This window comes from Trichoplusia ni, chromosome 7 (assembly GCF_003590095.1).
Source record: "Trichoplusia ni isolate ovarian cell line Hi5 chromosome 7, tn1, whole genome shotgun sequence".
Classification (NCBI taxonomy): domain Eukaryota; kingdom Metazoa; phylum Arthropoda; class Insecta; order Lepidoptera; family Noctuidae; genus Trichoplusia; species Trichoplusia ni.
In genome coordinates, this window is record NC_039484.1 from 1509437 (window position 1) to 1536755 (window position 27319).

At 33.8% G+C, this 27319-nt stretch overlaps 1 protein-coding gene across 7 annotated transcripts in view; it reads right to left on the bottom strand.

Annotated features, from left to right (window-relative positions):
- The window catches only part of LOC113495609, a 230738-nt gene that overhangs the window by 88010 nt on the left and 115409 nt on the right, over positions 1-27319 (bottom strand). The window contains exon 1 of one of the 7 annotated variants that reach the window (XM_026874426.1): positions 1631-9739. The exons of 5 other annotated variants lie outside the window; for them this stretch is intronic. The gene's annotated coding sequence lies outside the window, so the exon portion shown is untranslated. Of the gene's footprint in view, positions 1-1508; positions 9740-27319 lie in introns of those variants that run through there. One more of the 7 variants, XM_026874425.1, reaches the window with a different exon arrangement.

Consider the following 27319-nt stretch of genomic DNA (forward strand, 5'->3'; position numbering starts at 1 on the left):
ATGCGAAGGTTCAACCAACAAACAGAACATGGAACCAAAGTCTACAATTAGCTTTTTTTTTAATGAAGCAGCGGTACCGAAATCGTTGAAACCGTTACAACACCTTAACAAAACTGTGTAGCTTATAAAAACGTCTAACTTCTTTGAAATGGTATTGGATGATTTGAATTTTTTGACATTTCTGGGTGCAAAAAGTAATCAATCAAAAAAGATCATCTAAAAATGGACTGAATAGAATTTATGTGAGCTTGCAAAAATAGAACAAACGGATTAAATAACAATAACCTACAAACGTGAAAACATCGAAAAATGGGAGATTATGATCAACATTAAACATTAACAATGATACAGCATGATTTATTGATAATCCGACATTCGATGAAAAATATCGTTGCAAATCCAAAATATAACGGGGGAAGGCCAATGTCAACGACCTACACCCTATGGAGTATTATGGACAACAATGAGACAGATCCGAAAAAAGGGTCTTGCACCATTATGGGGCGCAATTACCGCTTCAATGGGCAACCGAAAACTGCTGATATTGTAATAATAATGTGGCACGCGCCGGCTCCTACAAATCCTGTCCAACCAGTTCAGAAAATTATTAAGTGAGAATTGAATAGCTAATCCTCAAACAAATCTTTTTATTATTATGTAAGTCTTTCAAATAAATTTGGCAGCTCCGAGGACACGCTTCGAAATTCTAATGAATGCCCATGCATAATCCTTTTGAATCGCATTTTAAGCTCGGAGCTTAATTAAAATTTGCGTGAACAATTCCTAATTATACACCGTTGAAATGTTCTACCCACCTAAGTAAATATTAAAAATACATTTGGGATTTAATTCAACAAGTTCGGTTTGTTCTATGTGTATCAGAAGCAGAGGTATAAAATCAAATTTGTACCGCATTAAGTGTGCCCACGCTACATCCAAGGGTTCGGTTAACCAGAGGCTGGGGTGTACCAGACGATCAATTTCAAGGCCCCCTCGCCTTATATTCAAATCCCTTCTTTGTCTTTTGCATTTCATACAGTCGGTGATTCACAATAAAGACACTCATCTCAAACGCGTATCTACTTGTTCCAACGGTCGAGAACTTTAATTTAATATAGAAAACATAAGGAAACATTAAACTAAATAGGTATCATGTATCTTAGTGTTCATGACTTATTAGTCATATGCATAATGTTACTACATTCTATTATTGATACTTTAATCGCAAACACTAATAGTTCGATGAACTTTCATTACTCAATAAATTACATTTTTCTGATAAAATATAAAAATACCGGTACGAGAGACAAAACATAGTCCGTAAGTAAGTACAAGCGTTTAAATGTGCAATTCTTGTCAATGCATAGAACAACACAAGTTATAGATAAGAGTTATCAGTAGCGATAAAGCAACTCTGTTGGTGATATCATAAAGAAACAATACTGGAAAGGTAAAAATAAAAGTAGAACAATTCATTAATGAGCTATACTAATAAAAACCATACGTACTACAAAAACAAAACGGTAACGAACATATCACTGAGCAACAAAAAACACAATAGCGCAAATAATATAATTCCAGGCACAAATTTGAACAAACTACTTAAGTCGGATAAACTTGAAACATTTACCGGTGAACGAGCAAACTTTTTGAAAACACTTCACAAAAACGACGACGATATCAAATTTTCGCGTGAAATTTGATATGTGTACTGTATCGAGGCGGTTGGATGGCGCGGGGGACACAACGCGCTCCGCGGCGACCGGCCAACAACTGACGTTTACTCGCTGCCCGGCTGTCGCCATCCCACTCCAATACGCATGTCCGGAACAACATCCCTTCATCATTTCCACATACATACCCCTTTTTAAATCCACATGGCTCTATTCGATTCCCATTGCAATAATAACAATAGTTTTAGTTATAACAACAATAAATTGTTGATAATACTTTTGGAATGGGTGTTGAGAGAGAAAAGGACGGCGATAAAATACGGAGACAAGGTCGATCGTGATTGTTGCAACATCGCCTATAGCAAAAGCTAACAGTTCGGGTTTTACACCTGGTTGGTAAAGATAAGGAGATTTAAAATTGCTGCGAGCCCATAAATACAGTCTGATTTTTAATCTCGAAGGGGAAATTATTTTCGTCCATTTCATCCGTTTAATCACTCTCTTAGATAAATGTTTTTGTTAGAGCGTCTATATTGTTTGTTTCGCTAGTGTTTTGTTTCGGATTACACAATATTTTTTACATAATATTTTCTTGTGCTTTATTTTCTAAGTATTAAAACCACTCTGTTCGTTTTGATTTATACGATCGTGTCTTATTTCTTCCCTTTAGAATTTTGTCCGAGTTTGCCATTATTTATTTTACTACCTGATTGTAAGTTAGGATCATTCTTATCCAATAAAATCTACGTTCTGGTAAGTTTCTATATGATTCGAAGGCTACTTCTCTTTTTACCATTTGTCTGTATTTAGTTAGTGCATAAAGCATTTGGTCCTTAATAGTTGTAACATCCACTACCGCCCACGCAACAGGAGCAGTTACGGTAGATACCAGCACCATTGGATTATGCTTTCATAACTCGTAAATATTCCTCACTTTCACTACTGTGACACATATGGGCTGCAATGAAAATGAACTGACACAATACACAATAGCCCGGCTCTCAGAACTATTTCGTCTAAACTTTCATGTGATTCAAAGAAATATTTAGAAAATGCAATGCATGGCAAATTACTCTACTTTTATGTTTGATGGTTCCAGAAAAGTTAAAATACTACTAAGAGTAAGATAAAATTGCATTCAAATGTTGAGAAACACAAAAAAATCGTAGGTTTACAACCATTTTTACGAGATCAGTTTTTTAATAAAATGATTTCACTTATCCTTACATCATTATTCTTCGGATTCACATTAAAATTCATTCATTGTATTAATAAAATCAGAGATTAAATGCGAATCACAAAAATATTAATTTCAAAGAACTTACTTAATGAGACACTTAAAATTCCAAGTCTGTAAAGAGATACTCTCTTTCTTCGTCGCCCTGTTAAAACATTTGAAGAGAATATTTACGGTTCCACACATTTTGATCGCGAGCATTAAGAAACAGTAATATAATTGGCCTGTTTTAATGAATTAAAACCTTGGATGGAGGTCATGGAAATGCAATCGAGAGTTTGTTAATGACGGCAAACGCACTGCGTAAAATGCATAATTATACGAAATATTTATAAAATGGTAAGCTTTGATTTTATTAATGTAAGTATGAGATGCTAGAATGGATTATAGGAAACGGCTATAAAAATGGTTACCACAAACGAAATGCAAATGGTAACAGCGATTTTTTTTTACAGTTCAGCTGTTATAAATAACTTACCTTAGACCAGTCAGTTAACAACTGTAGAAGAACAAACTTAAGCATATAATTATGCAATAATATTTTTTTTATTAAGTATTAACCAAATTCAATCTTTTAGCAGCAGTGATTGATTATTCCTACACTAATTAAAAAGATGTATACAGTAGCTAAGATGTATGAACGATAATTATCACCTCAACGACGATCTTTCGAGATTACCTGTGACCCCTGGGGCTCTACCTCTATCTCCTAAACTAAGGCAACTGTATTAGTGGAAGTGAAACAGCGTTCTACGGCTTGTAGCGTGCCTTCTCGCTCCCACAACGTCAGCAGTTTTACTTAAACATACCATAACATATAGTGGTAGTGGCATGCGGTAAGTAAAATAGTGAAACGCTTAGTCATCGCTTCGTCGGTCGCTTGTTGGGCTGGTTCTACATAAACTTTTAGTAATGACTTAAATTCCTTTGACCTTATTTATGTAAGTTTTGTAGGTTGTGTCTTAAATGTAACTAAAGAACAACTGTTAAGTAGAGCACATGAATAAACATAGTATATGCCATGTTTGATAATATAGGCCAGAAGGTTCTCAAATAAGGAATTTAAGTAATGGTATAGTCGCAAAATCAAGGTGATTTCCAATTGAACTGCACACTCAGAATTATGATATATTTTTTTACCATTTTCTCCTGTAAACAAAATTTAAAATAATATAAAACTGCAATCAATTATTAAACGCAAGCTTTCATCACAGTAATCGTTTTTCTTCAGCATTTCTCAACTTTAATGTACAGAGATGAGAGATTTTTGTGCAACATAAATGCCGTGATTCAAACATGTAAAAATACACTTAGAGAGGTCATATTCGATAACCCCGGTTGAATGGTTTGCTAACGTTGGTTAACTTAATCTTATGTAATTTCTTCATAGTAACAACCATGATTTGTTTTCAAATAAACTGTAGTTACGAGACAATGCCATCAGGCTTTATAAACAGGTAGTAACTATTCCGATGTATTTTTGTATTTATAGAGCAACTTATGATATGCAACATAAGATAGTCATTATTAATATGTGTAAGTTCAAATATCTCAGTGACGGACAGAAAACAGCAAGATTCAAAATGAATTTTGCATCGTCAGCAAAAAAAAAACACTAAGAGAAATCACAACCATGTAAAAAAATATTGCAATTTTACTAATTATCACGCAATTTTCCGCTAGCATTACATTACAATATTCATTGAAATGTACTTGACCACCGTATAAACACGAAAACAAGTATTGAGCATTTGGAAAGTGCGTTCCAGTGACATTGAACCACAAGCTCTTGTCTTATGATAATGTAACTTACCTAACAATTACCTAACTTGTACATTGTTCAATGTAACGTTACTGTAACTGTTACTTTAATTAGTTGTGGTTCACTGTTTTCGTAGTGGAAGCAAGAGTGTAGTGCTATTAGGCACAGCGTAATGTGCCATCTTGGTTTTACAATCTTTTTATTATTATGTAAGTCTTTCAAATAAATTTGGCAGCTCCGAGGACACGCTTCGAAATTCTAATGAATGCCCATGCATAATCCTTTTGAATCGCATTTTAAGCTCGGAGCTTAATTAAAATTTGCGTGAACAATTCCTAATTATACACCGTTGAAATGTTCTACCCACCTAAGTAAATATTAAAAATACATTTGGGATTTAATTCAACAAGTTCGGTTTGTTCTATGTGTATCAGAAGCAGAGGTATAAAATCAAATTTGTACCGCATTAAGTGTGCCCACGCTACATCCAAGGGTTCGGTTAACCAGAGGCTGGGGTGTACCAGACGATCAATTTCAAGGCCCCCTCGCCTTATATTCAAATCCCTTCTTTGTCTTTTGCATTTCATACAGTCGGTGATTCACAATAAAGACACTCATCTCAAACGCGTATCTACTTGTTCCAACGGTCGAGAACTTTAATTTAATATAGAAAACATAAGGAAACATTAAACTAAATAGGTATCATGTATCTTAGTGTTCATGACTTATTAGTCATATGCATAATGTTACTACATTCTATTATTGATACTTTAATCGCAAACACTAATAGTTCGATGAACTTTCATTACTCAATAAATTACATTTTTCTGATAAAATATAAAAATACCGGTACGAGAGACAAAACATAGTCCGTAAGTAAGTACAAGCGTTTAAATGTGCAATTCTTGTCAATGCATAGAACAACACAAGTTATAGATAAGAGTTATCAGTAGCGATAAAGCAACTCTGTTGGTGATATCATAAAGAAACAATACTGGAAAGGTAAAAATAAAAGTAGAACAATTCATTAATGAGCTATACTAATAAAAACCATACGTACTACAAAAACAAAACGGTAACGAACATATCACTGAGCAACAAAAAACACAATAGCGCAAATAATATAATTCCAGGCACAAATTTGAACAAACTACTTAAGTCGGATAAACTTGAAACATTTACCGGTGAACGAGCAAACTTTTTGAAAACACTTCACAAAAACGACGACGATATCAAATTTTCGCGTGAAATTTGATATGTGTACTGTATCGAGGCGGTTGGATGGCGCGGGGGACACAACGCGCTCCGCGGCGACCGGCCAACAACTGACGTTTACTCGCTGCCCGGCTGTCGCCATCCCACTCCAATACGCATGTCCGGAACAACATCCCTTCATCATTTCCACATACATACCCCTTTTTAAATCCACATGGCTCTATTCGATTCCCATTGCAATAATAACAATAGTTTTAGTTATAACAACAATAAATTGTTGATAATACTTTTGGAATGGGTGTTGAGAGAGAAAAGGACGGCGATAAAATACGGAGACAAGGTCGATCGTGATTGTTGCAACATCGCCTATAGCAAAAGCTAACAGTTCGGGTTTTACACCTGGTTGGTAAAGATAAGGAGATTTAAAATTGCTGCGAGCCCATAAATACAGTCTGATTTTTAATCTCGAAGGGGAAATTATTTTCGTCCATTTCATCCGTTTAATCACTCTCTTAGATAAATGTTTTTGTTAGAGCGTCTATATTGTTTGTTTCGCTAGTGTTTTGTTTCGGATTACACAATATTTTTTACATAATATTTTCTTGTGCTTTATTTTCTAAGTATTAAAACCACTCTGTTCGTTTTGATTTATACGATCGTGTCTTATTTCTTCCCTTTAGAATTTTGTCCGAGTTTGCCATTATTTATTTTACTACCTGATTGTAAGTTAGGATCATTCTTATCCAATAAAATCTACGTTCTGGTAAGTTTCTATATGATTCGAAGGCTACTTCTCTTTTTACCATTTGTCTGTATTTAGTTAGTGCATAAAGCATTTGGTCCTTAATAGTTGTAACATCCACTACCGCCCACGCAACAGGAGCAGTTACGGTAGATACCAGCACCATTGGATTATGCTTTCATAACTCGTAAATATTCCTCACTTTCACTACTGTGACACATATGGGCTGCAATGAAAATGAACTGACACAATACACAATAGCCCGGCTCTCAGAACTATTTCGTCTAAACTTTCATGTGATTCAAAGAAATATTTAGAAAATGCAATGCATGGCAAATTACTCTACTTTTATGTTTGATGGTTCCAGAAAAGTTAAAATACTACTAAGAGTAAGATAAAATTGCATTCAAATGTTGAGAAACACAAAAAAATCGTAGGTTTACAACCATTTTTACGAGATCAGTTTTTTAATAAAATGATTTCACTTATCCTTACATCATTATTCTTCGGATTCACATTAAAATTCATTCATTGTATTAATAAAATCAGAGATTAAATGCGAATCACAAAAATATTAATTTCAAAGAACTTACTTAATGAGACACTTAAAATTCCAAGTCTGTAAAGAGATACTCTCTTTCTTCGTCGCCCTGTTAAAACATTTGAAGAGAATATTTACGGTTCCACACATTTTGATCGCGAGCATTAAGAAACAGTAATATAATTGGCCTGTTTTAATGAATTAAAACCTTGGATGGAGGTCATGGAAATGCAATCGAGAGTTTGTTAATGACGGCAAACGCACTGCGTAAAATGCATAATTATACGAAATATTTATAAAATGGTAAGCTTTGATTTTATTAATGTAAGTATGAGATGCTAGAATGGATTATAGGAAACGGCTATAAAAATGGTTACCACAAACGAAATGCAAATGGTAACAGCGATTTTTTTTTACAGTTCAGCTGTTATAAATAACTTACCTTAGACCAGTCAGTTAACAACTGTAGAAGAACAAACTTAAGCATATAATTATGCAATAATATTTTTTTTATTAAGTATTAACCAAATTCAATCTTTTAGCAGCAGTGATTGATTATTCCTACACTAATTAAAAAGATGTATACAGTAGCTAAGATGTATGAACGATAATTATCACCTCAACGACGATCTTTCGAGATTACCTGTGACCCCTGGGGCTCTACCTCTATCTCCTAAACTAAGGCAACTGTATTAGTGGAAGTGAAACAGCGTTCTACGGCTTGTAGCGTGCCTTCTCGCTCCCACAACGTCAGCAGTTTTACTTAAACATACCATAACATATAGTGGTAGTGGCATGCGGTAAGTAAAATAGTGAAACGCTTAGTCATCGCTTCGTCGGTCGCTTGTTGGGCTGGTTCTACATAAACTTTTAGTAATGACTTAAATTCCTTTGACCTTATTTATGTAAGTTTTGTAGGTTGTGTCTTAAATGTAACTAAAGAACAACTGTTAAGTAGAGCACATGAATAAACATAGTATATGCCATGTTTGATAATATAGGCCAGAAGGTTCTCAAATAAGGAATTTAAGTAATGGTATAGTCGCAAAATCAAGGTGATTTCCAATTGAACTGCACACTCAGAATTATGATATATTTTTTTACCATTTTCTCCTGTAAACAAAATTTAAAATAATATAAAACTGCAATCAATTATTAAACGCAAGCTTTCATCACAGTAATCGTTTTTCTTCAGCATTTCTCAACTTTAATGTACAGAGATGAGAGATTTTTGTGCAACATAAATGCCGTGATTCAAACATGTAAAAATACACTTAGAGAGGTCATATTCGATAACCCCGGTTGAATGGTTTGCTAACGTTGGTTAACTTAATCTTATGTAATTTCTTCATAGTAACAACCATGATTTGTTTTCAAATAAACTGTAGTTACGAGACAATGCCATCAGGCTTTATAAACAGGTAGTAACTATTCCGATGTATTTTTGTATTTATAGAGCAACTTATGATATGCAACATAAGATAGTCATTATTAATATGTGTAAGTTCAAATATCTCAGTGACGGACAGAAAACAGCAAGATTCAAAATGAATTTTGCATCGTCAGCAAAAAAAAAACACTAAGAGAAATCACAACCATGTAAAAAAATATTGCAATTTTACTAATTATCACGCAATTTTCCGCTAGCATTACATTACAATATTCATTGAAATGTACTTGACCACCGTATAAACACGAAAACAAGTATTGAGCATTTGGAAAGTGCGTTCCAGTGACATTGAACCACAAGCTCTTGTCTTATGATAATGTAACTTACCTAACAATTACCTAACTTGTACATTGTTCAATGTAACGTTACTGTAACTGTTACTTTAATTAGTTGTGGTTCACTGTTTTCGTAGTGGAAGCAAGAGTGTAGTGCTATTAGGCACAGCGTAATGTGCCATCTTGGTTTTACAATGGCAATAGTAGTAATGGCAATATACTTTCAGCTAGTATTCATTTTAAAAGTGGTACTCACATCATAATTCGTTAATATTTTTATGCTGTATATAGATTCGCCCTTAAGCTCAAACAGCTCATATCAGACTGTAATTACCCTGATAATTGTAATGGTAATTGATAGTATTAATCCAAAAGAGTGGGTATCAAATGCAGAATTTCATTGGATGGCCCGTTACTACTCGCAAAGAGGGTTACACAAGCAATGGCAATTCAATCTTGGACACAAAAAGAGGTTGAATATAGGTTATAAGCACTAGCAACGGGTTTCACTTACTGTCATACAAAACACGCAAAAAGGAATTAACGATTCCAGAAAGCGAGAAAGCTAATGTAGTAGACAGGGGCCTACCGTTCGTTTGAAAGTTGTATTTTTGTGAGATGCCACTCTACGCCGTCTATTGCGCTGTCACACTTCCACAAATATGATATGTAATATATTATAACTTTAATAGAGACTCTCAGTAATCGATGTATACATTAGCTACTTTATGCAAGTAACATGTAAACCATTACAATTCGTAACACCTGGTAAAAGTGCCTACCATTACCTCAAAGTAATAATAATAATATTCCACGACTGTCACACAACGCCATCTAGTCTCAAACAAAGCAAAGTTTTTATTATGAGTATTAGACAACTGATAAACATCTTCTTCTAATATATAAAATTCCCGTGTCACGATGTTCGTTACCGTACTCCTCCGAAACGGTTCGACCGATTTTTATGAAATTTTGTACACATATTGGGTAGGTCTGAGAATAGAACGACATCTGTTTTTCATACCCCTAATTTTTTAATTTCTGGACGAATTTTTTTGTTTTTATTTTTTTATAATGTGGCATTAAAAATACATACAACAAGAAAAAAAACTATTCGGCAAAACAACGTTTGCTGGATCAGCTAGTATTTATATATTTCTAAATACATATTTACATATTATGGATCCAGACATAGAATAATTGATCGCGCTAATCACACAAACATTAGTCCTGGGTCTGAATCGAACCCACGACCTCCGGTATAGCAGTCAAGGACACTAACCACTAGACCAACAGGCCAGTCAAAAAGTAATGTTATCTCTGTTGTGAAAGAGACACTGCTCTATAATGTGTAGTGCTGTCTCGCTTATACATCTGCAATAATAATACTTTTAGATCTGGCAATAAGCCCCTGGTTTGTAAAGCATATATTATTCTAATATGAAAGGTAGTTGGCCGTAGGTAAAACTAACATAGGTACATTGGGACAGCCCTAGTTTTATACAGGCGAAGACACCCACTGCAGTACCGATACATTTAGTATGGTAGATAAAATTCCCGTTAAGTGGACCTTTTAAGATAAGTTTAATCTTGAAGTGGTCTTTGGCTATAAAATAACGGTTTAAACTTATCACGTGACTATATTTTCTACTTCCGTTTGACTAGGTAATATTAAGATTTATCAAAACAAGATAATAAATTATGTTATTGATGACTTTTTAACCGACTTTGGGACGCAAAAAAAGGAGTGTACTTTCTATTCTTTGAAATTTTCATCACTGGGGCAAGATAAGTAGACAATTACTAAAAAAAGTTTAAAATAGACTTTTGCCCCGCAATGGGAAATAATGAGGATTATTTAAAACACAGCTCATTATCAGTTCGATGCAGTCTACCTGGACGTCGCTTCTCCCAAGGAATGCCACCAAACCAACAATTTAAACGAATACTTAAGAAGGACCATTTTTACATCCTAGGAGTTGTTGAAGATATAAATCATACAAATACGGAGCTCGCTATTTATTATATAAACATTCGCAAACGCTTTTCTATAAATAAGCACAACAATAAATCAGGATCAAGATGTAAAGCGAAATAAATTATAACATCTAAATCAAAGTCAGCTAGGCCAGTTATTTCCGACGCAAGGAATTAGATTCTAAATTAGTTACAAGTAGATCTAGCAGTAGACTTATAAGTATCTATATACATACATCCTATCTTTAAGTATAAACTTATTAGTTTGCAAAAATGTAATAAAGTGTTACGAAAAACAAGAAATTATTAACGGAACTAATGGGACAAAAATATGTGTGTCAGTAGTTCCGCGGAACTACTGGGAAAAAAACTTCTCAGTAGTTCCGCCACGGAACTGGACAACGGAACTATTGGGAATAAACCATATTTTCAAAGACATTAATACGTTTTAACAGCTTTTTCTGCTACGGCCAAATCAACCCTATTAGAATAATTTACTACGTATATATCCTAGAAGGATACCGATGCTTCACTGCTACAAACAAGCTTAATCATGTGCGTTTCTAGAATCATTACTTGGAAATCTTAATCTCAATATTAGTATTAGTTACAAGATTACGTAATCGATGTACAATTTTCTCCTTATTTTTTAAACGGGTCTAAGGACTTTAATTCTTTTGTCGCAGCGTTTTCACAAAGATTCAGTTTACAAGCACAAATACACCCAGACTCAGGACAAGCACTCGAGGATCACACAAACGCTTGTCCTATGCGGGGATCGACCCTCGACACTTGCACATAGAAGGTTTGGCGTGGTGACAACCACTCCCCATGGGAGTCCCGTGGGTTAAATTGCAGAAGCAATAACTTCACACATAAAGTACGAACTACTGCTAACAATCTAAGAGAAATGTGTGTCACAAACAATATTATCTGAAATGAAACAATTTCCCATAGCATTTCACCCATCGTGACGGTGTGAAATTACATTTCTCGTCTGTGTCGTGCCTTTTCATTTTAGCATTGCACGCGAAACGAACATAGGGCCTACTGGCAACTCTAAGAGTAATATTATAGCTGCTGTAGGAGAGGGATAGCGCTCTACAAGATGTAGAGTGGCATCTCGCTTGCACAATTATGATAATATGACATTAGAAGGTGATAGTAGAAGCCCAGGGCTGTCTAGACAAGGGCAATTAGGTCAAAGGTCAAGAACATTAAAGTTTTATGCTGATACAAGTCATATCATGACTTCATTAGGTCTCTAGTGAATCAAGTACTGAAAATTTATTGTTATGGATCTGAAAACAAAGGTATGGCATGTTTATGACCATATTAGTTAATTGATGTTTATAACACGTTACGTTGTGGTGAGGTCAGATCTTAACAGTAATTTTGTAATAGTATTTAGCACAATATTCTATTCCCCAACCGAATAACCGGCCAAAAATCTCATCACAGTTTCGGATTATTATAATTCTGTGTCTGAAACATTTTTTTTTCAAGCTTTTAGCAAAAAAAAAATTAAACTACAACGATATGGAGACTAATTTCCAATAACACAGCAATGACTTCTTGGACGAAATCAATCATCATTCCTCAATGCTAAAAATTGATAGAAAAACAGCTGATTCAAGCTCATCGCTGAACTCGTTACACAGAATACGCGGAAACAATAACAAAAGTATCTGTGCGTGCAAATCTAAGAAGTTCACATTAAAATGCGGCCAAGAGCGTTAGGTTGGAACTAATCGGAGCAAGTAAATATAGGTTTCATAGAAATGTGTATCAATCAAGATTGTTTGACTTCCGACTTCTTCCGGCCTGCTACAATAATTTTGTATGTCTTAGGGCTGATTTTTCAATCGCCAGATAACTTTTATTCGACGAATATGTTTGACGTTTTGACAGCTTTTGTATAGAAAATATGTCAAGCGGCCATATTTATTCTTCAGATAAAAGTTATCTGATGATTGAAAAATCGGCCCTCAATAAGATGTTTTGTTTCTGCTTTTGATTGTTATTTTTTTTAAAGCCATTAAGTATTTGGTGAAAATATAGTTACTAACTACCATAGCTGAAGTTACCCAGATAGCTAGATGTAAAATCATATCTAGATGAAAAATAGCCAAGAGAAGCTAAAGTCAATCATGATTTCTGTTCCCCTTTACAGATGGAGTAAACAATATATGGGTTGAGTTTTTTGGGTATACCCTCAAATTTTTGACCTTAACAATCGTTACATAACCTCGGTATTTATCTTTTTCCCAGACCGTGACAAGCGTTGCTTAGCATCGATCCTTATTTTGCCCTACTCTCAAATGTATTCATTACCCATTTGCTTGTCTATAGCCTATTCGTACGGAACTCTCAGTTTCGAAGACTAACACTAAACTGGTATTTTTATACGACATTAAGTGTACCAACCTAGATCAAAAGCCTGAGATAAACTGCTTAACACTAGCACACGCATGTCACTCTAACATAAATTTACAAAAACCAAAATCTATTATTATCAAGTGCTCCTAAAGCAGTCTCCGGTAACAATACACACCTATCATACTTATATCAAGAACAAACTCATTTGTTTCAGTTTGCTTTGAAGCAACAAACCAACAATATCGTGTTCGGCAAATACATCAAACAGGTTGCGCATCGCCTGGAGGTATAACGCTAAATATATGTAAGTATTTGGTGCCAAGGAAATGTTTACACAGCCTATCTTTGTCTGCTTGCATAAGAATATTGTATTAACTTAGCCTGAAAACTGAATGTTTCAGTTTGCAGCCAGCTGAAAGAACATTTCTTTTTTCATGAATTCTGAGTTTCAGTATTAAAAGATGGGTTGATTACCTTGTCTAATTCATTGAAATGTGAATCTTTTAATTCATAGTATAAATAAGATGATGCTTTACCATAAAATACTCATGATACATTAAGTATAATGTATCATCTTATACTATAAGTAATCATTTCTGCAAAAGTAATGAGAATTTGATTTTTATAAAATTCGACGTCAGTTATCGCCAAGTCTTATGTTATGTTATAGCGCTTGTGGAAACGAGATTCAGCTCTACATCGTGTATTGCACTTTCACGCATCCGAAACCATTATAATATTACTTTAAGACGTATTTTTGGACACTCAGATATTTCTGTCAAACTCTCGTATAACTTTTTTGCCAGCCTTCATTCGATATTTTGTGCGATATTAAACTCGAATCCATCATCCCTCGCCATAAAGTCACATCAACTCATACTTACACGAAACCCGAAAATTACACAAACATAAAGGTCCCGTACAATCTCTCGTGTTTGCATTGAGTCGGCAAACATCGGGGTAAAGAGCGGAAACGTTATTACAACTCAACTTCCTCACCAACAAAACAAATCCATGGCTCGAATTATTCGAACACTTCTAAAAACACTTTACATCGACGCTTCTTCAGCGCTGTAATATTAAACGCTAGACGAAAACCAGCAATGGAAAGTGTGTACACATAATTATTTCTTGTTGTTGTATGCTTTTGAGCGAAGGTTTCGTTCAGTGGTATAAGGGGATACTTGAAACAAACCTCGGCTTTAGTTAAATTCTAATGATTTGGGTATTAAGTTAAGCCGTGCATAAACAGTGGTGTTTATTTATTCAAAATAAATATTAGACAATGGCGTCGTGTAATCGTTATAATGGATACAATAGTACTTGTACAATTCTCGTTAACCACTGTTAATTGATTTCAGGTTAAGATAATAGTCATTTGTATGTAGTCGTCAAAATGTTTACACAATACAATGAAGTTTTGATGGACAATAACAGATTTAATACAAAAATAAAAACTTCTAGTCCTATCTAAAACGTGTCTATGAAAACGTTGAAAACGTTAAGTTAATATATATAAAATTCAAAACAAATATCAAGATACACTCATCGCTTCGCAAGGAAATTTCAACCTAAATACTACAGTAAAGATCTCCTCAATAAACAGAGCAATATTTTACCGTCAATTGCATTTCAACTTCAACGGGTGCACCAAAAAGTATTAATAACATCAACGATTCAATACTTGCGACATTACGATGGCGCTTGCTTATATTTTGGGAGGAATCAGTTACCTATCACCACTTCAAGAAATATTTATGGAGTTGTGCAAGCGAGACGACACTAACACAATGTAGAGCGTTGTCCCGCTTCTACAACTGCCTCAATATTACTTTGAGAGATTGTAAAAGGCCTCTGGTATTATCATAAACCGTCCCCATTATGTCGTAAAGCGATAAATATACTGTAAAACCATAAACGGAGGCAACGGGCCATATCATAAATTGTCTTGAATTGGCCCACTTTGCACTGCGGCCGACGCTACCCTGAAGAATGAACTTTTTTTATACGGTAGCGATTTATATATAGACAACTTCAGAATTTTTATGACACTTAAAAAAGTAATAAGGATCATGAGGTAAATAACCTAATGGTGTCATTACTTTGGACTATTTTAGACGTCAGATATTTTTTTTAATATTGTAAGATAAATCAAACGCGATTACATATAGGCCATTGTCGTGTATCCATTAGGGAGTGCTTTACGATTAGAAAGGTGTAGGAAAGGTTATGTTCCTAGACCGAGAGTCAACGTGGGAAACATACAAATGGGACAATTCAGACGTTTTAATGAGGGCTTTGTATACAATACTCTATGTTGGAGGAAGGAATTATCTGAAGGAATTACCATATCCATAGAAGGGTTTCTCTACTACGAGCAGCAATTGGAGAGCAACCCGAAAAGTAATTTCAAACTCTAATTTTCGAAGTAAAAAGAATTATGGCAATATTTAGTAATTCTTTCACATATTTATCAACTCTTTTATTTGTAATTTTTATATTTTCTTGGCCCTTTAATAGATAAAAAGTAATGCAAACAGACTCTATCATTGAATCTACATATTAATAACTTTATTTTGTCGTTATTTTTAAACAAGATTATGACTCATACTACTACATTGGAATACATATTGAGATCACCCTAAATAGGATCTTGTATAACATTTTGACCTGCCTATAACTTAATCGTTAAAACCAGTTTTTTATGACTTAAGAACGAATAAACGTTACGCTAATGATTTGTTTCTATGCAAAAAGAAATATTAGAATTTTTACTTCACTGTTTTGCCCAAGAAAGGTCAGTAGATAAGGTGATGGTAAATAAAAGGATTGATGGATGATTATCAATTATGTATACGGCCAGTTAAATCTTTAACACCAAGTATTAAGAATACATAGTGTTAAAGATGTGCAAAAAGAACTAAAAGAAGAAGATTTTAATGCTATTTTTCTGTTGTACATACTAACTTATACCTAATAACACAAAACGTAGGTGTGCCCAAAACTACCATCGCGGATGTTTATATCCCACATATTTTATTTGTTTATATCCAAGTATATTACAAGTGCGGTGATATATTCTGCCTGAGGCTCGTAAAATTTCATCCCTTCTCCCTTCCGAATTCATATTTCATCTGTGAAGTGCGTTTGTCACGGGATGTGGAAATACGAAATAATTCAGCTTGCCTATACACTGCACAGCGTCACCGCCTTTGTGGATTAAAGCTGCTATTGTTAATTCTGTTAATCATGATATTGCAGAATATCAGAACGAATTTAACGGTTTATTAAGCTATAGAGACTCTACATTTCGAAATATACCAATTAAGAATATGAACGATGGTAATTGTAATACCATGCAAGCAAATAAAATTCAACAAGTATTTCTTAAAATATGTTCTTTCATTAAGAAGATATAACATTTGCAAAAATATAGGTCAGTCAATGACTGAAATCTACAAGGTTAAGTATAATATTTGTACAACAGTAGATGGTAGATTATAAGGACATCTTATAATGTATATTTTAACACGTATATTTTCCTATATTCTAACAGATAAATTTATCTTAATTAATTATCGACACAAAACGAAAATCAAAACTTGCAACCAGTTTCACAGTTTTTTTTTTTTCTCTAGCCCACTGTGTCCCACTGCTGGGCAAAGGCCTCCCCCAAATCCTTCCACGACTCTCTATTCTGGGCCGCACGGAACGCAGTTTCACAGTACAAAGGGTTAAATATTATGTTTAAGATACCTTTAGTACATGCTTAAACGTCATGTCACTACAATCCGTCAAATAAACAACAACAGTACAATCATTAACAAAATCGATAGCATAAATTAAATTATTAACGGCCTTCAGAATCGCATTTACTTTGCTCATGAGATACGCACCGACGATTAATTAATACGACATAATTAATTGTAGGCTAACGTATATTGTAATTAACTGGGACGTCTGATTATCTATTTGTCTATGGGAGTGTACGTTGGGTTGTATTAGTATTATAACTAATTAGTCATGTAAATAAGGCTTAATGAATGAAACAGTCACTTAGGCCCTGGTTATGTACCTGTTACCTGCGTGTTTAACTTATTTTAATTGATGTTTTTTATCCAAAACAGTTGAGTAATTTATTTCGTGTAGTTCCCATTTCTTTAGGATTACGGAGATAGCATGTAGCCTGCAGTGCTACATCGTTTTAATTTAGTTTTTCATAAGTGTAGTATTTGAGTATTTAAAAGTAATAAACGAAAACAAATTCAAAGGTTTTTTTCTCACTAACGAATAATAAAATCTTGTGATGCATTAAGCATTAAAGCAAGGTCCAAAGAACTCTAAAAAAATGCTTCATCAATATTCCATAATTCGGCAAGAACACAAAAAACTCCTTAAAAAAAACCCAATTAATTAAAAATTACTTAGTAAAAAATTGGCACCAAATCAATATCGGAGAAGAACTCAAAGGAAAATTCATCGTAATTAAATTACGGAAAAACAATTGGCAAAGTATTCGTAACCTTTAAATGAGGGCGGTAATGAAGGGGAGACTATGAGTTATTTTTAAGTGGCGAGCCAGCCCTCTGGGTTACTTTCATTGATTTTAATCGCTACCGGGATTGTGCTTGGTACTGGCAAGCGTTCGAGAACTAGTAATTCATTTGGAGTTGTTAATGTACGCTGCGTTGGAGGGTTTCGTTTGCACAGTTTTTTTTTTTGTTAAAGTCTATTGAAACGTTTTTAATCGACCTCGGCAGTTTAGTTAGTAAAGCGGGTCGGGTGTTGTGACAGTACATGAAGAGCCTGGTCCATTTTATGATATAAATAACATTTAATAGACGATATTGAAGCTTAATTTCGAAGTTATAAACGGAACGTATTTAGAAAAATGTTGTGAAAAATACAGTTACCATGATGCGAGTTATCTTAACTAAGTGATAAAACAGTGGTAAAAATTGCGTAGATTGAGGTATAGAAAGTGATAAATTTTGATTTCATACTACCCTGGAAATAATAATTATTAATTAAAACAGTCCTATCATAAATTAAAGCCATGAATAGTTAAAACGATGAAAGGAACGAATAATTCAAAGTTAGCTCATAATATTCAGTAATAAAATTCTAGAGAGCTATAATGAAACCTGACAAAGTTTTCACCTGCTTTTTTAGGATTCCTTATCCAAATGACAAAAACTGAATCCTATTACTGAGGATGCGTTTTCTGTCCGTCTCGCGCCTGAGATATGTGAAGAACCGTAATAATTAAACACTTTAAATTTTCGCAGAACAGATGATGTATTTTTGTTGTTGCTACAACAACAAATAACTATAATAAACATCGTGGTTAAGCACCGATGGTACGGTCATAAAGTTGATGGGTGACCAATTTTAATGTAAAACTTGTTTTGTATCGCCTCATTGTACGAAACCTTCTTAGTCCCGGTTCCACTCACACCAGACTGAATTTTTTCTTTTCATTAGTTTTTACTAACGATTTTTATTCTTTAATTTTACAATGTATTTCTTTTAGACTGGTCTGTTTCAGTACTAATTTTAGTTGGATTATCCTTGTTAGCGAGCTAGGGGACAAAGAAGAGCTACAATTAGCAATGCGACGAGTCCTGATTGTGCCAACTAGACGCTACCATAAATTGTGTTAACAGATGACTGCCGATTTAGATTTTGTTGGAAGTGGCTTTCGAATCGTTCGGAAAAGGTACTTAAAGAAGTAACAATAATAATAAAAAAACAATACAAAAATAATCTTACACGTTAAAAAGAAATGATTTGATCGATAAAATGACGGGGAAAACGCAATTTTGATACATAATAAATGCAGATAGTACAGTATATATATGAAACAAATTAGTAAACATAATGATACGACTTCCAAATACGTACAAACATAAAACTTAAGAATAATTTAAAAAACAACCAAATATAATTTCACATTTTTCTTTTAAATCAATAAGATCACAATAATAATATTCTCTTTTGCTTTAACGCTTCCATTAATCAGTATCAGCTTTAATTCCTTGTAAATTATAGTGGGTGCCCCTTCGCATATTCACTTAGACAACGGTTTCTCCTAACGGGGCTTTTCTTACATTGAAATATATCAGACAATAACATCATGCTATATGTTAAAACAATTAGAGAGATAGCTTATAGAACTCGCTTTGACGGTATAATTAAGATCATTAAGTTCCTCCAGTCTTTTATACGGGTTGCTAAGGTTATTAATGTCGTTCGGGGGTGTCATTAATTTGAATTGAGTAAGTCAAAATCAAAATCAAAAAGTTTTTATTTCAAATAGGCCGTATCTCAGGCACTTTTAAAACGTCATATTACTGAGTCTAGTTGCACTCTAGTTGTACCTTATAATAATAGACATAATGTTAATACCGAATTCGAGTCTGGATAATTATGTTTAAGTAAGTATTTCGGATGCTTACAGAAAAATCATCAAAAAAGAAACAATGTCGCCAGCTGCTGGAAGAATTAATATTTTTAGGTACTTACTTATCTTCGGCAGTGGGTGGTTAAGTAATAGCTAATCCATAGAGCTTACCTGTAACAAAAGAAGCTTGTAAATAATAACTCTTTAAGTTTCAATATCGATCACAATATTTTCAGATAAACACAACCTTCATTCACCGTTTAAAAATACTATTTTATATTGAATACAATCCAAAAAACTAAAAGGAAATATAATAGTAATAAACAACAAAAAAAATAAACAATCATCAACTTCAAACAAAACAGCGCGCCTGATCAATTTATAATAGCAAGAAGTAACGCTTGCTGCGTCTATTGTGTGCGCTCTACAAATGTGTTAGGCGCTGCAGGCGATACAATAAATATGTTGGATACATAAACATACTGACATAAACTCAGTATAGGTAATTGTTTCGTGTGTTTGGTGAATTCTACTAATGATTGTTTAGATGAATGATTTTTAATGGCTTCAGTGTTTTGTGTACCGCTTTTTTATTTTTATTTATAGCATAAAATGAAATAAACATTGCTTTCTTATTTTATAGTCATCTAAATCCTTTTCGAAACTACTTTTGATTGAACAGTTACCTACTGTATAAGTTGTTCGCCCTCCTTCGCGCTTTCATTAAATTATCGTAAATTAAAAACAAATGTCTTTTCTAAGTACTTAACCATAGTCAGTGAATTCAAAAAGGGTAGATAACTACAATCACTGCACAAAATATATTATTATTCTTATCACAACGAGAACTTTGCAGACAATCTTTAATCCAGTGAGTTCGTTAAAAATGTAGGCGCGTTGGCTTAAAAAAATTATAAGTACTCGAAGTCATTAAAGTCTTAAGTCGCGTTTAATTACAGTCGCCGGCGACTTCTGCTTAAGGGGAGGCACTCCCAGACATCAGAAAAATAATAATGACCTGAGTGGAAAAGTTGCTAAGAATTTTTCGTCGCCTTTGGCCTTACGTTTCGGCTGTCGTGTTTTATTTACACGTTTTGCGTATTTCTTTTTCAAGGGGTACGACGAAGTTGTTTTCCTATTTAACTTTCAGCTGAAAGCAGCTTGGAAACCAGTAGAACGATGGTAGTTGCCTACCAAAGCTAAAAATGAAATAGATTAATTAAATATTAAGAAAATGCATTATAAATTAAATCCATAGAATATTAAAGTAAATATATAAACAGAACAATCACACGTAATGAAACTATCAAAAAATATGACACGTTTCAGAATATCTTAAACTTAAAAAAGACTTTGTTTTGCACACACCAAAGCGTATTTAAATTTTAAGTTTCTTAGAAAAACAAAAGCAATTCTTAAATCCCTAATTGTTGGTCTCTGGTCATCAATTGGTCTTGTACGAAAGATTTCAAACATTTTCTATGCACAAAAAATATGCTCCTTACTGGGATTAGCTTAAACAATGTATGTTTATAATTCTCATGAAAAAAAAATACCCTATACTTACTCCTAACCAATAAATGCATAGTACAAAAATAAACGCCTCTTGATATCAATTCGTGCGTCACTCTTGATATAGCGATCATCATTTGTTTGACGGGGATGCGTGGGGACCTCGGAGACGCCTAATTGAAACAAATATTTGAGGAGGAATACTTCGAGGAAACTCAAGGGATGAATCGTATGAGAGCAAGCTAGTTCTGATGGCGTAGAGATGGAGAAAGTGTCTTATATCGATAAGTGTCATTGTAATGTGAATAACAGTAAAACAATAGTATTTATTTTTAAACTACAACCGGCTTTAAATGAAAACTATTGAGCCAAACTGCATGGAGTTTTTAAGGGACAACGTAAAAAATAAAAAAAATCTAGCTATCTCAAAAAAATTAAAAATATCTTGCTTATTTATTTTTGATTTTTTGATTGCATAACACCAAATACAAAATTTATCCAATCAAAATAATTAAAAGGAGTAATTAATATGTATCAGTCAGATACACAATTTTTAAAATCGATATTGAGTAACCGCCTACATTTTACAAATTTATAATCACAAAAAAAACTATTCAATCAGAACCAATCTTAATAAACATTTAATCGATAAATATATCGATAAACGTCTTTGAACGACGAAATCACTCAACATTGATATTACGTTCGTATTGAATCTAAAAGCGCTTTCATTTCCAATCAATTTCGGGAAATCTGTTTTATGATATTGATTGAAGGTTACACGACCCAGTTCTTTTACGTTAATTGTTTCAGATAAGACATTGATCAAAAGCTTTTTAAACGTTATTTATAGTTAGATGTAGCCATTTATAATAGACCCATTAAGTGTTTGCCTTTCATCTCTGGTAAGGAGTGACAGAATTATGACGAAAACGTTAAATTTTATAGCAAAAGACAATTTCACATTGTTTTCAGACATGTACCTTAGAATTTAAAAGAAATAACACCTAAAGTGTTTCGATGTGTGATAATATATTTTTAGTTTTTTTTTAGTTTAGTACAAAAACCGAAAATATCGCATATCAAATGAATTTATTTTTAAGCACACTCACATAATTATTGAGTTGTGACTATGTAGCGTTTACTGTGTGTAATTTGTACGTAATTCTTTCTAAAATACAGATAACTGCAGCGATTAACAAAGTTCCTTAAAGTACTTGTAAACAGCAAAAGAAAAGTTTCAAAGAAAAACGAGACGCGACGACCTGCAATCTGAAGCACGCAGAAAGAAATTGTGCTAATCGATACTCATTCCTCTCCGCAATTAAATAGTTTTTATTCTACAGTAGAGCAAGTTGAGGTTCAACTTAGTACTTCGTTTACGCTGTAATAATGTTGGTAAGTTTTGTATTTTAACACAATTAGTTGTCGAGTAACTAAGGGTTTACCGCCATATTATATATAAGGAATACCATACCATATTACCCCTGATTTTTTTCGACATTCCTTCTCAGGGTAGTCAGATAGGAAATGTCGGCTCTAGGTTCTCATAAAAGACATGTAAAAGTGATTAAATATCCTATTTGCAGAATAAATGATTTCATTTCATTTTAAAAAATGTGGACATGAGTTTACAGCCAAACAGTGGTCGGAATTAATAGTCGTGTGTGCATCTATGTACGAAATAGCAAAGTACTTAACATAGACATTACATATTGCATATTCCAAGACATTTTAGATATCAGTAACTTATTAGATACTGTAAAATACAGAATAGAATTCAAAAGCTCAAGGACAAACCAATCAGCGATGTTCAGTTAAAGCTTAAATAAAAAATCATTTGAGTAAAGGTGGCACTCCAATACAAAGTTTAGAAAACACTTTACCCGACAACTGTACGAAGGAATCTCTAATAGTATGTACAGTTTAGAATACTTTGGAACACCAAACTGTGCTTGAGTGTACTCAATTATTTGACACAGAGTTCATTAAGAAAGTTCAAAGGGTCTACCAACATTCTTAAATGAAGACCGTTGCAGTTGTGAAAGTAAGACAGCGCTATGTATAGTAGAGCGGCATCACTCTCACACACCCATAATATACTGACTTGTAGCTGGTAATAGTGATGATGTATTTTAGTGAAATTGCGACAGATGTTGCAAATGTATGGTAACTAATAGTAGCTTGAGAGATTTGTCGTTTCCTTTAAGTATGTTTGCGCTGCAGCTGTTTATAACCGCATTATATAATGTGCTTGCTAAATAGCTTAAGTCTTGTACACTGTATGACATTCATTTGGTACATTTCATTGAACTTACCAGAAGGTACTAAGTGCATACAAGTTAGTGAAATGAAACAAAAATATTTTAAAATTAAATTGCATTGAAATAAAACTATTTTTACGGATTGTATCGCGGATTAATTTTGGCTTTTAGTTCCCGACGTTTCGACACCTTTGCAGGTATCATGGTCACGCTATTCATGTAAGAAGTTGCAAATAAACTTTTTACCAAATGCTTAATGGAAGTATTCATCATTCTTTAACTTAGTTTCTAAAAGTTAACTAGAGAACTATGAATTTCATTTTTTCTAAAATAGTAAACTACAAAAAAACAAGTTAGAAAACAAGAGGCATTATTTAAAACACCAATCAACCAATCCTCCTGTTGATAAACAGTATTTTTTACAGCTGCAAAGAAATTCCAAGGAACCTATTATGCCTCTATTAATCTGATATTCCGACGCACACGTAATATAATACCAACGACTTAAGTTTTAAATCTGCGAGATTCCAACTCATACGTATAACAACACGTATCCATTGAGATAAATTGTGAGATATAAAGCTAAATAATTTGTGGTTCCGTTCCGTTATTGCGGGCCTTGACAAAACTGTTGCCATCCATTTCTAGGTGAATGGCTGGTTTTGCCTCTGATATTAGATACTTGTACTAGAGCTGTATAGCATGCAGCTGAATTCTACTACTGAGATTGGGGATTGTTGAATGAATGTATTATATTTTGTTCTAACGTGGTGAAAGACTTGAATTGGTGGAAAAATAAAAGGTAAAACAATTAAAACTATAAACTTCAGCTTTGATTAATAATTATAATAATTCTTTTAAGAGGTTTGATTCCTTAGCAAATTTCGCGGAGTAAGACTAGACATTTTTGTATTTTTTAGAATTTGTGTAGTATGACTTGAATATATTTAGGGTATAGCTGCCGGGCTTATTTTTTTTTCTCTAGCCCATTGTGTCCCACTGCTGGGAAAAGGCCTCCCCCAAATCCTTCCACGACTCTCTATTCTGGGCCGCATGGAACCAGCCTGCGCGGTAAGCGTTAAGGTCGTCTCGCCACCGCTTCCTAGGTCGCCCACGACGACGCCGTCCATTTTTTAATCTAAATTATTCCGGACGCCAAAGAAAATCATTTAATTTAAACTTCAGCCCTTTAGGACTGTTTCATGACATACACAGGTAAACTAAAGTTATGCATGAATAAATACGTGTTGCGTTAAACTTTAACAATACCCCATCACTAAAACAGCAACAACAAAATACTCTAAGATATGAAATATTCAACATACAATATAATATCCAAATTACACCTTTAGAAACACATTGAATGTCTGTCATGTCACGTATTATAATCTCCTTGATGTCAGCAATGTTATTTGAACAGCATTAACAATGGCGCCTATAATTCTGACAGGTGTCAGATTTCATTCAATTGAAGCTGTTATTATTTTCTTTATCGATTCATCTCGGGTCGCGTTTAATAAATGATTTTTGGTATTAATATTTATTCACATTACATTTGGAAATTGTTTTAGCCATAAATTATTTTTGAAGATATGGTATTTAGATTTGCTACGATTCTGAACTTTAATCTGGGAATGGAACTCACAGTCACCCTTTGAATTGCTTAAACCAAAGCAACACTTGCGTTATGCTTAATATTAAAACGAACTTAATCAAAATCGAACTTATCTAATCATTAGACTATTGAAGTCCATTCTTGAATAATATAAAGGCTTCCCTAAGTTGCGCCATAACACCCGGCTCTAACGCTTTTCGCAGTCCGAGCCGGCTACCTTTTTTAGATCATTTTCCATAGGGCTAGTCATATTATACAGCATTTGTCGAAAAAGAACTTAACAAGCGTAGTTTAATTCCACTTTTTTTAACATTTCAATTATCGAACAAAACTTAACTGAACCATTTTGCAACCAATCAATTTCGCTTTCTTTTACATCAAGATAACAAATAATAAAGGCAAGTCATAAATAACGCAATTGCCTTACCAGCAACTGGCGCTTACATTTATAAAGTTTATAGTGATTTACATAACTGCAGTAAAGCTGTGCAATAAAACTTACCAGCGGTTACCACTTGGTAGTTCAGAACGCCCAGTAATAATGGTTTTATTATCTGCAGCTCAGATATTTCGTAACATCAACTTCAAAGTTTCTCAATTTAATTATTGAGACTAGACGGTAATGTGTAGTGCTGTTTATTTCAAGACTCTTATACTTTCATTGGTTTTTGCTTTCGTTATTTTGTTGTTGTATCGACAAGTATCGTTTTATAGAAGCTAGAGTGTTTTGTTTTGTTCTGGAGGGCAATTCATGCTTTACTTACTTGAGTTTAGTATTCGATATCTAAATTTAGAATAGTTTTATCAGGAATTTAATAGTTTTGTTGTACCAGAGGCTATTATAATGGGTCAAATGTAGTTCTTTTTTGCAATAGGCCTGTATATAGTTTGAGCAAACAGTAAGGATTGAGCAATTATTTGTCAGAGGTTCTATACTTGACAATGGTTTTAATGACACATTAGTGTAAAGGACAAAGATCTAAACGAAAAGGGTTGTCATTGGCTTCCAGACCTCTTAACTAAAATGTAGCTAACATTTTCCGTCTACCTTCAAACGTGTGATTGTAGGGTCCAACACAATTATTTAGACAATTAAGTTCGTGTCTCACACGAGACAGGTGTGTGGAGTGTTAGACAAGTCCCTAAACGTCTGCACACTCACAGCTATTCAAGGTAAATTGTTGATGTCGAATAGCGAGACGGCGTTAACGTGGTCTATTGCGTTGTCTCGCCTTCACAATGGCAATACAAAACAAGGTGCTTAAAACTCATAGTACACAGGTACTGGACTTTAGACCTGTCGCCTCGAACCCTCTCATTTAGGCCTTTGAATTGCCATCGTTTATTCAAAGGTCCCCTTGCCATCTAACGTTTAATATCAACATATCAGTATATTGATATTAGACAAGGTTATCTCGTATCATCAGAATGCCGGTCAAAATACTGAACAGAGATCGAGAGAGTTTTTAGTTTTTCTTTTCATTTCTTTCACCTTTTTTTGGTAATGCGGAGGAATCCTCATAGACGGGTGTCCATGGTCCACTCTCTTGGTCCCGGGAGGATATGGGTAGTGTCAGACTCTTACTAACCTAACCTAAACCGCCGTGCTACGTTATCCGCGTTTTTATCATTTGTTTCACCTATTATACTATCTACTGCGGGTCACTTTCCTAAGCTAGAGGTAGTTTTGACTCTTGTATAATAGAATGTTCTGATACAGACGGTTATACATTGATAATATTCATTGTTAACAATTCTAACTGGAATCTATTACAAATACCCTAACTCATTTAACATTTCTCGCTCGCCGGACTTGCAGACAAGTTTGACAGCAAGTTCCGTAGCACTTGACTTGTGTACTATTCACGAATCTTATTATTCCCTCGGCTTAGCCTGGGTAGTTAATATCAAGTATAGAATTTATATCAGTTAGTTTTGTCATGAAAATGTGTGGACTTTTCAGGATTTAGGGAAGAGGCATTCTTTTGTGTTATAATAAGTTACTCTATTAACTTTACAGAACACGACGATATACTGCACGTTTTGAAAAAATTGAACTTAATCTGAAATATTAGAAAAATATTCAAGCTTTTCATACCTTTAGGTAAAAGCTAAAAATATAATATATCCATTATAATCAACAGACATAAACAAAGCAAAGTAAAATAACATCATAACATTTCAACAAGAACGAATTCTAGATATTCACAGCGCTTAATTAAAATACGTTTTTCAAGGAGGTCTTAGTTCTCCGTAGGTCTTAATTTACTCACC